The 11,569-nt window shown below is 57.6% G+C and overlaps 1 long non-coding RNA gene across 1 annotated transcript; it reads right to left on the bottom strand.

The window, feature by feature from the left end:
- Positions 1-4,208: 4,208 nt before the first annotated feature.
- On the bottom strand, positions 4,209-5,806 carry LOC111157073. The gene is made up of 2 exons (XR_002641275.1): positions 5,619-5,806; positions 4,209-5,079 (listed from the first exon to the last, which is right to left on the bottom strand). It is a non-coding gene; the product is annotated as an uncharacterized LOC111157073 (long non-coding RNA).
- Positions 5,807-11,569: the final 5,763 nt, after the last annotated feature.

Here is an 11,569-nt window from a genome sequence, read left to right as displayed (position 1 = left end):
CCGCACCCTCCGGCTTCACATCGGGGCGTACGTCGCCCGGGTCGCCGCTGCACTGCCCTCTGCGGTCCAGTGCGAGGCCCGGGAGGCTCCGCTGGCGCCCGGTGTCCCGACGAGTTAAGGCCCCCCCCCCCGCCCGCCGTGGGGCTGGGTCCGCCGAGCCGCGCAGGACGGCGAGGTCGCGCTCTGCCCTCGCATCCCTTCAGCGGGTTGCCCGGGATGCGCGCCATTTTCTGGTTTAATGAAAGTATCTTATCTTCTGCCTCTGTGGAGAGGTCCTCTGGGTCGGGAGGAGATTTGGGTCTTAACTGGATCCCCACCCCCACCCCCACCTGCCGAGGAGGGCGCCAGGGAAGGTGCGGGTTGTTGGAGACAGAGCGAAGCATGGCAGGGGGGCAGGTGTTCTCCGAGAGGGGTGGCAAGGGCTACACACGCCAGGCTCTTGAACATCAGGCCAGGAAGGCGAGGACTTGCTCTGTAGGTAAAGAAGCCGAGCAGTGCTTGAAGCTCGTTTTGCGCCTGCTAAATTCATCCATGCATCCTAATATACAAATTCCATTACGTATTTTACTAAATCTCTCTAGACCCGGCAGGAATATTCCCTCCGGATTGCTACCAGGAGAATAACATTCAGCCAGAGGTTACCTAGGACTAGTTAGGCGCCAGGACTTGGAGCAGGTTGTTTGCCTTCCAACACTTTGCCATGATATGAAGAGAACCGGGAAGGCACATGGCCGTGGATATGGAGGGGCAGGGTGTAGCTGTGACGGTCTACATGTGTGACCCAAAAGTTGGGCTCCCTGAGGACTGAAAGAGAAGAGCTTGTTTTTAAAATGGTGATAAAATTCATTGGAGATGGTTAGATGCTCCATGGAAATCCCCCCCCCACAAGTAATAAGGGAGCCAAAATATTAAAAACCACATAATCAAAGCTCAGTTGCATAGTACAGGGAGGCTGCATGAGACTGACAGAGAGACCTCTCAGCAGTTCTCAACCACCAGGCTGTCGGAAAGAACTTTCTCCAGACCCACATCTCAAAAGAATAACTCCATTATTCTTCCAAGTCAACTGGGATGTCTGCCTGAAGAGAATATTAGCAATTTGGCTCTGGAAGGATACACAGAGAATTAGAGCCAAGGAGACGCCAAAGTACAGCTCACGGGGTCTCCCCCAGGAGGCTACAGAGCATGGTTGTGCTTCTGGGGTTTGGTTGTTCATCTTGTACAGGGCCTGAAACTCGAAGTTACAAAGTCATTGAGAATTCACCTGAAGTGATTGAAGGAATTATTTTCTTCACTAAGCAAGCCAACTGGTTGGATTTACCGTGGGCACAGCATGGTACGAAGTACTGCATGGCATGTGTCAAGATCAACCCAGAGACATCTAGTTAGTTATTTGTTGTTTTGTTCTCACGAGTGAGATAGTGGATGGGTGAGAGGGACAAGAAAGAAAACACTGAAGTCTTCCCAGCCTTGGGAACAGGGAAAAGATTCACTAAAACCAAACAACAGCCCCACACCAATTAATGGGAATCTGCCCAGGATGTGAGTCTGAGAAAACCATCTTTGAGCGGCCAGTTGAAGATAAATCTTCAGTTGTTCAGGGCTTTCTTGAAAACTCCAGTCTAGTGGGAAGGCATCTGTCTGAGACCTTGTCTGGGTAACCTCAGTGCCCTCCCGTCTTAGTCTCAAGTGCCTATCATTTGTCTTGCTAGAACTTCTCGGATGCAAAGAGGAATCCCACACGGTCTCTAAAGGACCTTACAGTCGAGTAGAGGAAATGTTCTATCATGGCTAACTCTAGCATCAGGACATGCAAATAAAGTGCTCTGGGGCTGAAGGAGGGAAGAATTGTATCCAGAGATTTAGTGGAAGAGGTGATACTTGAGCTGGGTGGGAAAAAACCCAACAGCTAGGTCCAACAGGGACAAACCAGGCATCCAACAAAGTGGTTTATTAGCCTGCTGTAAAGAGAGAACCCTAGAAAAATCTGGGTTGTGTCTCATTGTGAGAGTAGAAAGAAAATTTTGTAAGCTTTGGGATTGCACTGAATACTTTTTAAAAATTTTTTAAAAAAGATTTTATTTATTTGTCAGAGCACAAGCAGGGGAAGCAGCAGGCAGAGAGAGAAGTAGGCTTCCCGATGAGCAGGGAGCCTGATTTGGGACTTGATCCCAGCACTTGGGATCATGACCCAAGCCGAAGGCAGTTGGTGAACCAACTGAGCCCACCAGGCATCCCTGAATAACTTTTTTAAAGATTCTTTTATTTATTTATTTTTAAAATATTTTATTTATTCATTTGACAGATCGCAAGTAGGCAGAGAGGCAGGCAGAGAGAGAGGAAGAGAAGCAGGTTCCCTGCTGAGTAGAGAGCCCAATGTGGGGCTGGATCCCAGGACCCTGGGGATCATGACCTGAGCCGAAGGCAGAGGCTTAACCCACTGAGCCACCCAAGTGCCCCAAAGATTATTTTATTTTTAAAAAACATTTTATGGGGCGCCTGGGTGGCTCAGTGGGTTAAGCCTCTGCCTTCGGCTCAGGTCATGATCTCAGGGTCCTGGGATCGAGCCCCGCATTGGGATCGAGCCCCGCATCGGGCTCTCTGCTCATCGGGGAGCCTGCTTCCCCCCTCTCTTCTCTGCCTGCCTCTCTGCCTACTTGTGAGCTCCCTCTCTCTGTCAAATAAATAAAATATTAAAAAAAAAAACAAAACCATTTTATTTATTTGTCAGAGAGAGTGCACAAGGAGTGGGGGTGGTGTGTGGCAGGCAGAGCGAGAAGCAGGCTCCCCACTGAACGAGGAGTCCAATGTGGGACTTGATCTTAGGACCCTGGGAAGCCCAGGAGGCCAGTTGCTGGAATTCAGACCGCTGTGTCTAGTGATGGCCCGGGAAGCCATACAGCACCCCGGCACAATCCACGAGCCGGATGTGCCGGCACTCGGTTGATGCCCACTTTTGTTCCCTCTTCCAACTCAGGGCCAACCAGAGAAAACCGAACACAAGGGATGCCCAATGTCTGCTTAGCCCAGCTCCAGCTCCTTCAGCCCCATAGACCCCAGCAGGGCACCCCTGAATCCCCCTTTTTCCGCCATGAAGCTCTCTCCCCCACTGCCTGCCTTTGGGCCTCGGCCAGTCCAAGGGATGCACTGTCTCCATTAGAGCAGCCTCTGCACAAATAGCCTTTGCTTATTCTCATTTGGTTGGTGCTCATTATTTCCCCGATAGTATGGGGGTACAGAGAGTTTCTAGGCTGGCGAGCACGTGGAGGTGCTGGTTGAGCAGTACACCTTGAAGGGCCCGGAAGCTCCATGTGCCCTTCCCTACACCTTGCCCTTGGCATCTCTTCCATCTGGATGTTTCCCTGGACCCTTTATCATGTCCTTTTAGGATGACTGGTGATCAGTGAGTAGACGCTTCTCCTGAGTTCTGTGAGCCACTCTAGCAGGCTCATTGAACCCGAGGGAGGATCGTGGGAACCCCGATTCATAGCCAGTTAGTCAGAAGCACAGGTAACAACTTGGACTTGCTGTTGGCATCTGAAGTGCGTGTGTGGGTTCTTGTGGGACCGAGCCCTCAACCTGGGGTATCTGATGCCATATCTGGGTAGATGGTGCCAGAGTGAGTTCAAGTGTGGGACACCCAGCTGATGTCACAGAATTGCTTGGTGTGGGGAAAGCCCGCACACATCTGCTGTTGGAAGTGCTGAGGGCAGGGCGCCTGGGTGGCTCAGTCGTTTAAGCCTCTGTCTTTGGCTCAGGTCATTATCTCGGGGTTCTGAGATTGAGTCCTGCATCGGGCTCCTTGCTCTGCAGGAAGCCTGCTTCTCCCTCTCCCTGCTACTCCCCCTGTTGTGCGCTCTCCCTCTGTCAAATGAATAAGTAAGAATCCGCCCCCCCCCCAAAAAAAAGAAGTGTTGAGGACACTTCTTTTGAGTTGAGACGGAGGAGGAGAGTGGGTTTTTCCCAAAACACATGCTAAGGGGAGTAGTGTTCTTGGCGCATCACCACCTGAGTGGGAGACGGGCATGGTCAGGCCTCCGTGCAGCGGTGGGAGACTAGGTATCAGACGCACTGCCCCATTTGCGTGTGAACGAGCATAGAAGGTAGAGTGGAAGGTTTCACCTGCCACCGCTTTATGTGCCAAAGGGGCTGGAATGCCTTTGGGGCTGCTTGAGACTATCAAATAGGGTCCAATCAGGAGACAGAAACAGGGTACAGGAAAGGTTTAATGTAAAGAATCGTTAAGTATCATAGGGGATGAGGGTCACAAGGGATTGCCTAGTAAAAGGAAAGAAAATCCTGAAGATACAAGAAGCAGCTGCCACTCTGAAGGCTGAGAGAACGCTCCCAGGGAGGAAACCCCGTCACCCCCAGGGCTGAGATCCAGCTTCGTGGGAGAGAGCCTAGCCAGTTAACGGAGCCCGCCGAAGGTGGAGAAGCGCCGGCAGGACTTGCTGGGCGTCCCTCTAGAGTGCAGGGAAAGCTGCTCAGGGCGCGCGGCCTTGTGGACGTGAGGCAGGCGCTCGCTGCAGCTGGAAGGAGCTGGGCTCGGTGCGGGGAGGCGGGCGCCGAGGAGGCCTCGGACTCTGCAGGTGCCCGCCCAGGACCTCCCGGAGCCAGGCCGCAAAGCCCTTTCCTGCCGCGCCACCTCCCAGCGGCTCCGTTGGCTCAGCGCTGCGGGTGAGCGCTCCCAGGGCTGGGCTCCGTCCGGCGGAGCAGGAGCGAGTGCGCCCGAAGCCGGAGGTCACACGCTGCGCCCCGGCACAGGACCAGCGCTGCGCTGGAGAACGGAAGTCGAGACGAGGACCGGTCCGCCGTCCAGCTGCCCGCAGGCTCTTACCGGCAGCGCGGCTGGTGGCGACACCGTGGCCGCGGCCGCGGCCTCCTGCCTGCAGCTGGCAGGCAGCCCCGCGGCCCGCCCGGACTCCGCTGTGAAGGGGCGGTTGTCCCAGTAGCTGCTGAGGGGCCACGTGTGTTCGGACAGAGCCCAGGCGTCGTTGTGCCCGCACCTCCGCCGTCCTCGGAGTCGGAGTGACGCGCGCTGGCGCGGGGAGGTCTCAGAAGGGGCTTCACAGGGGCCTACGAACCGCCCGGCAAACCGAGAGACAGAAAGGTGGGGGCTTCGCCCCGCAGGCCCCGCCCCGCCTGCTGGCCACGCCCAACGCCCCGTCTTCCCGTTGGCCACGCCCCCTCCCCTGCCAGTCCTCCCCGTCCTGCGGGCCCCGTCCCTCCCCGTCCGGCCCTCTTCTTCCCACCGGCCCCGCCCCATCTCGTAGGCTCCGCCTCCTTCCTGCCAGCCCCGCCCCCTTCCTCATCCGGTCCCCCCTTTCCTGCCGGCCTAGCCCCTTCCCCACAGATCCCCCCTCACCTTCCCGCCAGCCCCGCCCTCGCCTACCCACCGGCCCCGCCCCTTCCCGATAGCCCCCTTCTTCCCACCAGCGCTGCCTCTTCTCCTTTCCTGTCCTCCACCTTGCTGCCGGCCCCGCCGCCCTGCCTCCCTGCTAGCCCCGCCCCCCAGCCCTCCCCTCCCCACCAGCCAAGCCCTCACCTTACCCATAGCCCTTCCCGCGAATCCCGCCCCTCCCACTGGCCCCTCCCCCACCGGCCACGCCCCTCACCTTCTGGCTAGCCCCTCCCTCCATTCCCTGTCGGCCTGTGCGTGGCCTTCCCGAGCGCGAGGCAGGCCGGGAAGTCGGCTGCCCTAAAGATGGCGGCAGAATTGAAAAGTTGGAGCCGCTCCTGCGGCCTTGAGGGGCCGGAGATGGATCCGGGGCGGGGCAGGCGCGCTCTCGTCCTCTCTGAAGGGCGTGGGGCGGGATTGGGGCGCGGCAGGCGCGATCTAGCGGCCGTGAGGGGCGGGTCAGGCGGGCGCGTTCCCGGCGGCCCTGAGGCGTGGGGGCGGGGCGCGGGGCGGGGCGCGGGGCGGGGCCACGCCTCGGCCCGGAAGTGCGGGGTGTGGGGTGCAGGGCGCGGACGTCCCCTGGCGGCCGCGGCCGGAGAGTGCGGCCGCGCGGGCGGGAGGCGCAGGAGTGGCTGCGGCGGCGGCGGCGGCGGCGGCGGCGGCCGCGGGGCCGGGCGAGCATGTAGCGGCCACGGGCGGCGCGGGGCTCCCGGGGCGGGCCGGGCCGCAGGGGCCGCTCGCGGCGACATGGAGGAGGAGGGCAAGAAGGGCAAGAAGGTGAGCGTGCGCGGGCGGGCGCTCCCGAGCCGGGCGGGGGGCGGGCTGGACCCGGAGCGGGGCGGCGGGGCGGGCGCCGGGGGTGGACTGGGAGGTCCCTCGGGGCCGCGCTGACGGCCAGCCGGCGCGGGGCGCTGGGCGGTCCCACGGGGGGAGGTTAGATGTGAGGTCAGGCGTGGGGCGGTCGGGGGCGCACACTCTCGGGGCGAGAGGGCGGCCGGCAGGCCGGGGTTCCCCGGGTGCGCCGCGCGCTCGGGCCCGGCGCTGGGCCGCGGGCGTCGTGCTCCGCGGATGGGCCGGGAGACGAGCCCCCGGACAATGGGGTTAGGTGGTCCTTCGGCCTGGCCGCGCGGCGGGGGAGGAAGGAGCCACGCCTTTCCGCCCCTTCCGGTCAGTGGGTCCCCCAACCCCGGCTCTGCACATGGCCGGGCCGGCGGCGCAGGGCGCAGGGGCTGCGGAGGGGCCGGCCCGCCGCGGCGCCGGAAAGTTTCCAGGGCCGGTGTCTGGGAGACAATGGGGAGTCCGCCCCGCGCAGAGCGGGGCCGCTTGGTGCCTCTGGTTTCGTGGTGCCGCGCACACGCGCACGGTGCGCCTCCGGGCCACCGCGCTCGGCCCTGCTCGCCCCGCCGCTCCGGCACGCTCCGTCGGCGGCTGCATTTCAGACATAGTTCAGGGGACTCCTCGGTTTCTGTGGCCTTCCAAGATGTGGCCTTCCTTACTGGCCGGAGTGGCTGATAACGTCACTCTCGTTTCGGGAGACTGTCATAGCTTGGCTGCCACTGAAGTGCAGAACGGTTTCAGCGCAATTTCTCTTTCGGGTAGAGGACTTACAACGCGCTGGGTTTCGTTAGTGTGCGCTTCTGTGTGCCGATCTCAGACAGGCTTGGGTAGGTCCTCTGGTGCACAGCCTGTGCTGGCCCGAGCCAGCTGTGCCCTCAGCCGACTCATCCCCTTGTTTCCCAAGGTGTCCCACTCTTTAAAGGTTGTGCTTGAAATCCGTGTGGCCCCTGGTGGCCCTCCGCGGATCGGGTGGTGCTTTTCCCTCACTTTCTTTTCTCCTTGTTGTGTTATGTCGGCAACGTGTTGTGTTATGTCTAATTAAAGTGTGGTACCAGCTGCAGATACCGAAGTCTGGAAAAGAGCCCGAGAAAGTGATTCAGCCTGCAGGCGCTAGACAGCGAGAGATGCTGCCCACCCTGAAGGGGAGAGCTGGGTTTAATGTTTCTGCCACAGCCGGTAGAAGGCTCCAGAAGAAAGTCAGTCCACGGTCTCCTTCCCTGCTGCAGGCAGGTGGGCCAGGACCCGCACAGGAGATGGCCCGTCCCCAGTGCTCTTGGCTGCCAGCGTTGCTCCCGGCCCAGGGGGTCACCAGTCTTGGCCTCAAAGCATCTTCCACACTCACACCAGACGGGGCTGGCTGAGCAGGGTCCCTCCCTTCCGATGGATGCTAACCTGGTTCTGTGACGAGAAGCATGGGATAGACTGACGGACTTCAGAGCCCTCTGTGAGGTTTGGTAGAAACATTAGAATATTCAGCAACGTTGGGAGAGACGAAGAATCAGTGGGACATTCCTGAAATAGAAGTGAGAAGCCAGTGAAACTCAAGAATTTTTGAGGTGGGGGCCGTGTGAAGATTTAGGCCTAGAGAAGGTTAATGATGAATGTCATTGTGTCTGTTAGAGAAGATAATCACTTGTTACAGGGTTGCCTAACACAGGAGTTCTCTGTTTCCTCCGTATGCCCCTGCCCTAGCTCATTTTCCCATAGGCAGGCCAGCAGACGGCTCTGGGGCGGGAATTCCTATCCAGGCCACAATTTAGCACACTTTCCCTCTTGCTCTTTGCCAGTCTCAAGCAGTCAGAGCCTTTCTGCTCTGCTCCTCCATTCAGTGTGAGGTCACCGCCAGCTCATGACACTTGGTGCTTATATTAACCAGATTGATCTATTTTAAAAGTTTTACCCAAATTCAAGCTAAAATAGCAGAAGTGATGACCTAATAGCTTTATGAAAGTGCAGTTTGGGGGCACCTGGGGGACTCAGTGGGTTAAGCGTCTGCCTTGGACTCAAGTCATGATCCCGGGGTCCTGGGATGGAGCCCTGTATTGAACTCCCTGCTCAATGGGGAGCCTGCTTCTCCCTCTGCAATCTGCACAGGGATCTGTGACCTGCACACCCCCTTCCCCCCACTTGTGCATGCTCTCTCTGTCAAATAACATTTTAGAAAGAAAGTACAGTTTGCTATTTTGTTTTTAAAGACTATTTATTTATTTATTTGACAGAGATCACAAGTAGGCAGAGAGGCAGGCAGAGGGAGAGGGAGAAGCAGGCTTCCCGCTGAGCGGGGAGCCCGATGTGGGACTCATCCCGGGACCCGGACCCATGACCTGAGCCGAAGGCAGCAGCCTCTTAACCAATTGAGCCACCCAGGTGCCCAGAAAGTACAGTTTAGACATTTAAATTTCTCTTCAGGTTAGCTCTCTCAACATTGCAGTTTTAACCTTTATTTTTAATTTCTATTTTAATTTTTTTTAAAATAAGCTCTCGGCGCATCATAGGGCTTGAACTCATGACCCCGACATCCAGAGTCGCATGCTGTACTGAGCCAGCAAGCCAGGCACCCGAGATTTAACCTTTAAAGCTGTGGATGGTTAGGCCTCTTGAGGCCTTCAGACACTCGTGCTCGGGCTTTCTCGGGTAGTTGTTCAGGTGTGTTGTAATGTGGCCTGTTACTTCCCCAGCACCGGAGGCAGTGAGCTGTAGAGCTCACCAGAGAGTAAGTAGAACAGGGTGGGTTTCATATCAAGTGGCCCCAGGCACAGCTCCGTCCTTTCCTTCTTTCTTTCTTAAGCAGCGCGGGAGGAGAGGGAGAGGGAATCCTAAGTGGACCCCATGCCCAGCACAGAGCCTGACACGGGGCTCGATCTCGCCATCCTGAGATCATGAAATGGGCCGAAATCAGGGGTAGGCTGCTGAGCCGACTGAGCCACTCAGGTGCCCCCAGCCCTGTCCTTTCTTAGGCTACCCTGGCACATAGGATGAGGGTGACTGGAGCCCCTGTAATGTCCCATGGAAAGTTCTGGGTGATGGGGTAGTGGGAGGAGCCGGTCCTGGTACATCTGGGGGATGCATGTGTGTGCACCAGCAAGTCCACTGCCTGCTAGAGGCGTGGGGCCTGCGGAGTAGGAGTGACCACGGGGGGCCACTCTCCCCGCCACATGTCTCCAGAGTGACTGCTGTCTCTCAGACCACAAGTCCTGATTTGGGGTTTGGAGAATAATGTTACCACCTTATAAAATGGACCCAAGTTCCACGAGTTCTGACCCTGTTCTGTCAGGATGTAATTCTTTTTTGTGAGAAGCTTAGGTGTTCGCGTGAGTTGGGCCGTATGCTTGATCGGACGAGGACCCCAGGCCGTGGGAGGTCACCACCAGGCCCCTGTGCTGTTCGGGGCCCAGCTTCTGCTGCTCCTGGTCACTCCTCCGGCGGCCGGGCTTTCGTCCTGAATGGTTAAATATTTTTACGTTGGGTGACTTTATTGTGCTCTCTGTAAATGTAAATAAAGGCTATAAGGTACTCTGGAAATGTAGGATGGGGTGTTAAGTAGTAGCAGGGAGTTATTACTAATTTTGTGGCATAGAATGTCTGTATTACGTGTGGCTGAGTTCTGAGCTGGTAGACCTCCACGCTGAGCTGTTTATAGGTAAAACGGTGGGACGCCTGAGACTGGCTTTATCCAGACAAGAAACAAAACAGAGGGGAGATAGTGGAATGCGCTGGTTGTGGGTCTTCCTCATCCATTATTCTGTTCACTTGTGTGAGTTTTTGAGTTTTCATATAAAAAGTGGGGAGAAAACAGCCCCCCAAGTTACAGGCCCTCGGCCGTCCGCTCCGGTAGCTGCTGGACCTTCCATCAGGCAGTGTCTGTGAGGAACTGGGGGCTTGGCTGGATCAGGGTCTTTACACCTTTGTCTTCAGATGTCAGACAGCCTTCTCCACAGGTGCGCGCACACGCACGCATAGCTGAAATGAGAATTTAAGGAAATGGTACTTCATATAAGCAATGCACTGTGAGTTTTTTACTCTCTTCTTCTCTCCCATTAAACAATGGCCAGGGGGCGCCTGGGTGGCTCAGTGGGTTAAGCCTCTGCCTTTGGCTCAGGTCATGGTCTCAGGGTCCTGGGGTCCAGTCCCCGCATCGGGCTCTCTGCTCAGCAGGGAGCCTGCTTCCCCCCCCCAACCCCCGCCTGCCTCTCTGCCTACTTGTGATCTCTGTCTGTTAAATAAATAAAATTAAAAAAAAAAAAACACAAAAAAGCAATGGTCAGTCACGACATGTCGCAGTTGTAACACGGGGTAACACAGGGACTTTGGGGTCTGTGCCTTGTTTTGTCTTGCCTCTTGGTCAGTTTCATAGGGATTCTTGGGTGACCATGTAGTGCCACCGAGCTGGGAGGTGCCGGGCAGGGACCGTAGGCCCAGCAGCCAGCGGACGATCCCAGGGAGGCCAGCAGTCGCGAGGCTCATTCCTCTCTGATTTGGAGAGTCGCTGCTTCCATGGTACCTGTATTTATTAGTTTCCAATGTGAGGAACTGTAGAGTCCCTGCCGCCTCCAGACCCCATGACCCGCTGGCCATGCCAGTGGCCCAGAATTCACGGTGCCTCTCTGCTACGGCTTGGAACATCACTCGGGAGGAACATCCTGGAGAGGAACACATTTCTTTAAGCAATGGTACCGCCGAGTGGACCGCTGTGAAGCGAGGGGGGCCATCAGCACTGTGCCCGTGAGGTCGGGGACCAGCGCCTTCTGTAGCGATGGGCTTGGTGACTGCGGTCCCTGTGGCTCTCCCGCGTCTTCCTGTCGGCAGCACCGGCCGGCTCGTCCCTGCTCTGTGGTGAGAGTCAGCTGCCACCCTTAAGTCTCGCGGAGCCGGCAGCGTGAGACCCTCCTGTTCCCTTATCCCAGCGCCTAGGACATGCTTTGTGCCGTGTGAAGCAGGGCTGGGGCCGCCGCATCCTGCTTGGAGAGTAGGTGCCCACACGGCGTGGGAGAAGGGGACGCGGCGGGTGCCAGCTTGCCCCACATGGGCCCATGTGCGTACTGTTCAGGAGCAGGAGATGTGCGGGCTGGGGCCCCCGAGGTGCTGGGAGGGCCCTGGGCCCAGGGGCGGGGTGGAAGCTGCTGGGCACTTTGTCGCTCCCTGTAACAGCTCTTCCCTGGTGCTGACCGAGTGCCAGGACCAGATGCGGGGACACGGATGAGCTCTGTGGTCACAGCTGGAAGTGGGGCTCGGAGGACCCACCAGAGTGGAAGTTCAGAGAAAGTGCACTTTGATGAGAGCAAATGACAAACCCTTTTTGTTGTGAAGGCGTCAAGGACAAGCGTAGAGAAA

This window comes from Enhydra lutris, unplaced genomic scaffold (genome assembly GCF_002288905.1).
Source record: "Enhydra lutris kenyoni isolate GAN:26980312 unplaced genomic scaffold, ASM228890v2 scaffoldscaffold51, whole genome shotgun sequence".
Classification (NCBI taxonomy): domain Eukaryota; kingdom Metazoa; phylum Chordata; class Mammalia; order Carnivora; family Mustelidae; genus Enhydra; species Enhydra lutris.
The sequence above is the reverse complement of the archived record's forward strand: the minus strand, read 5'-3'. Positions and strand labels throughout refer to the sequence as shown.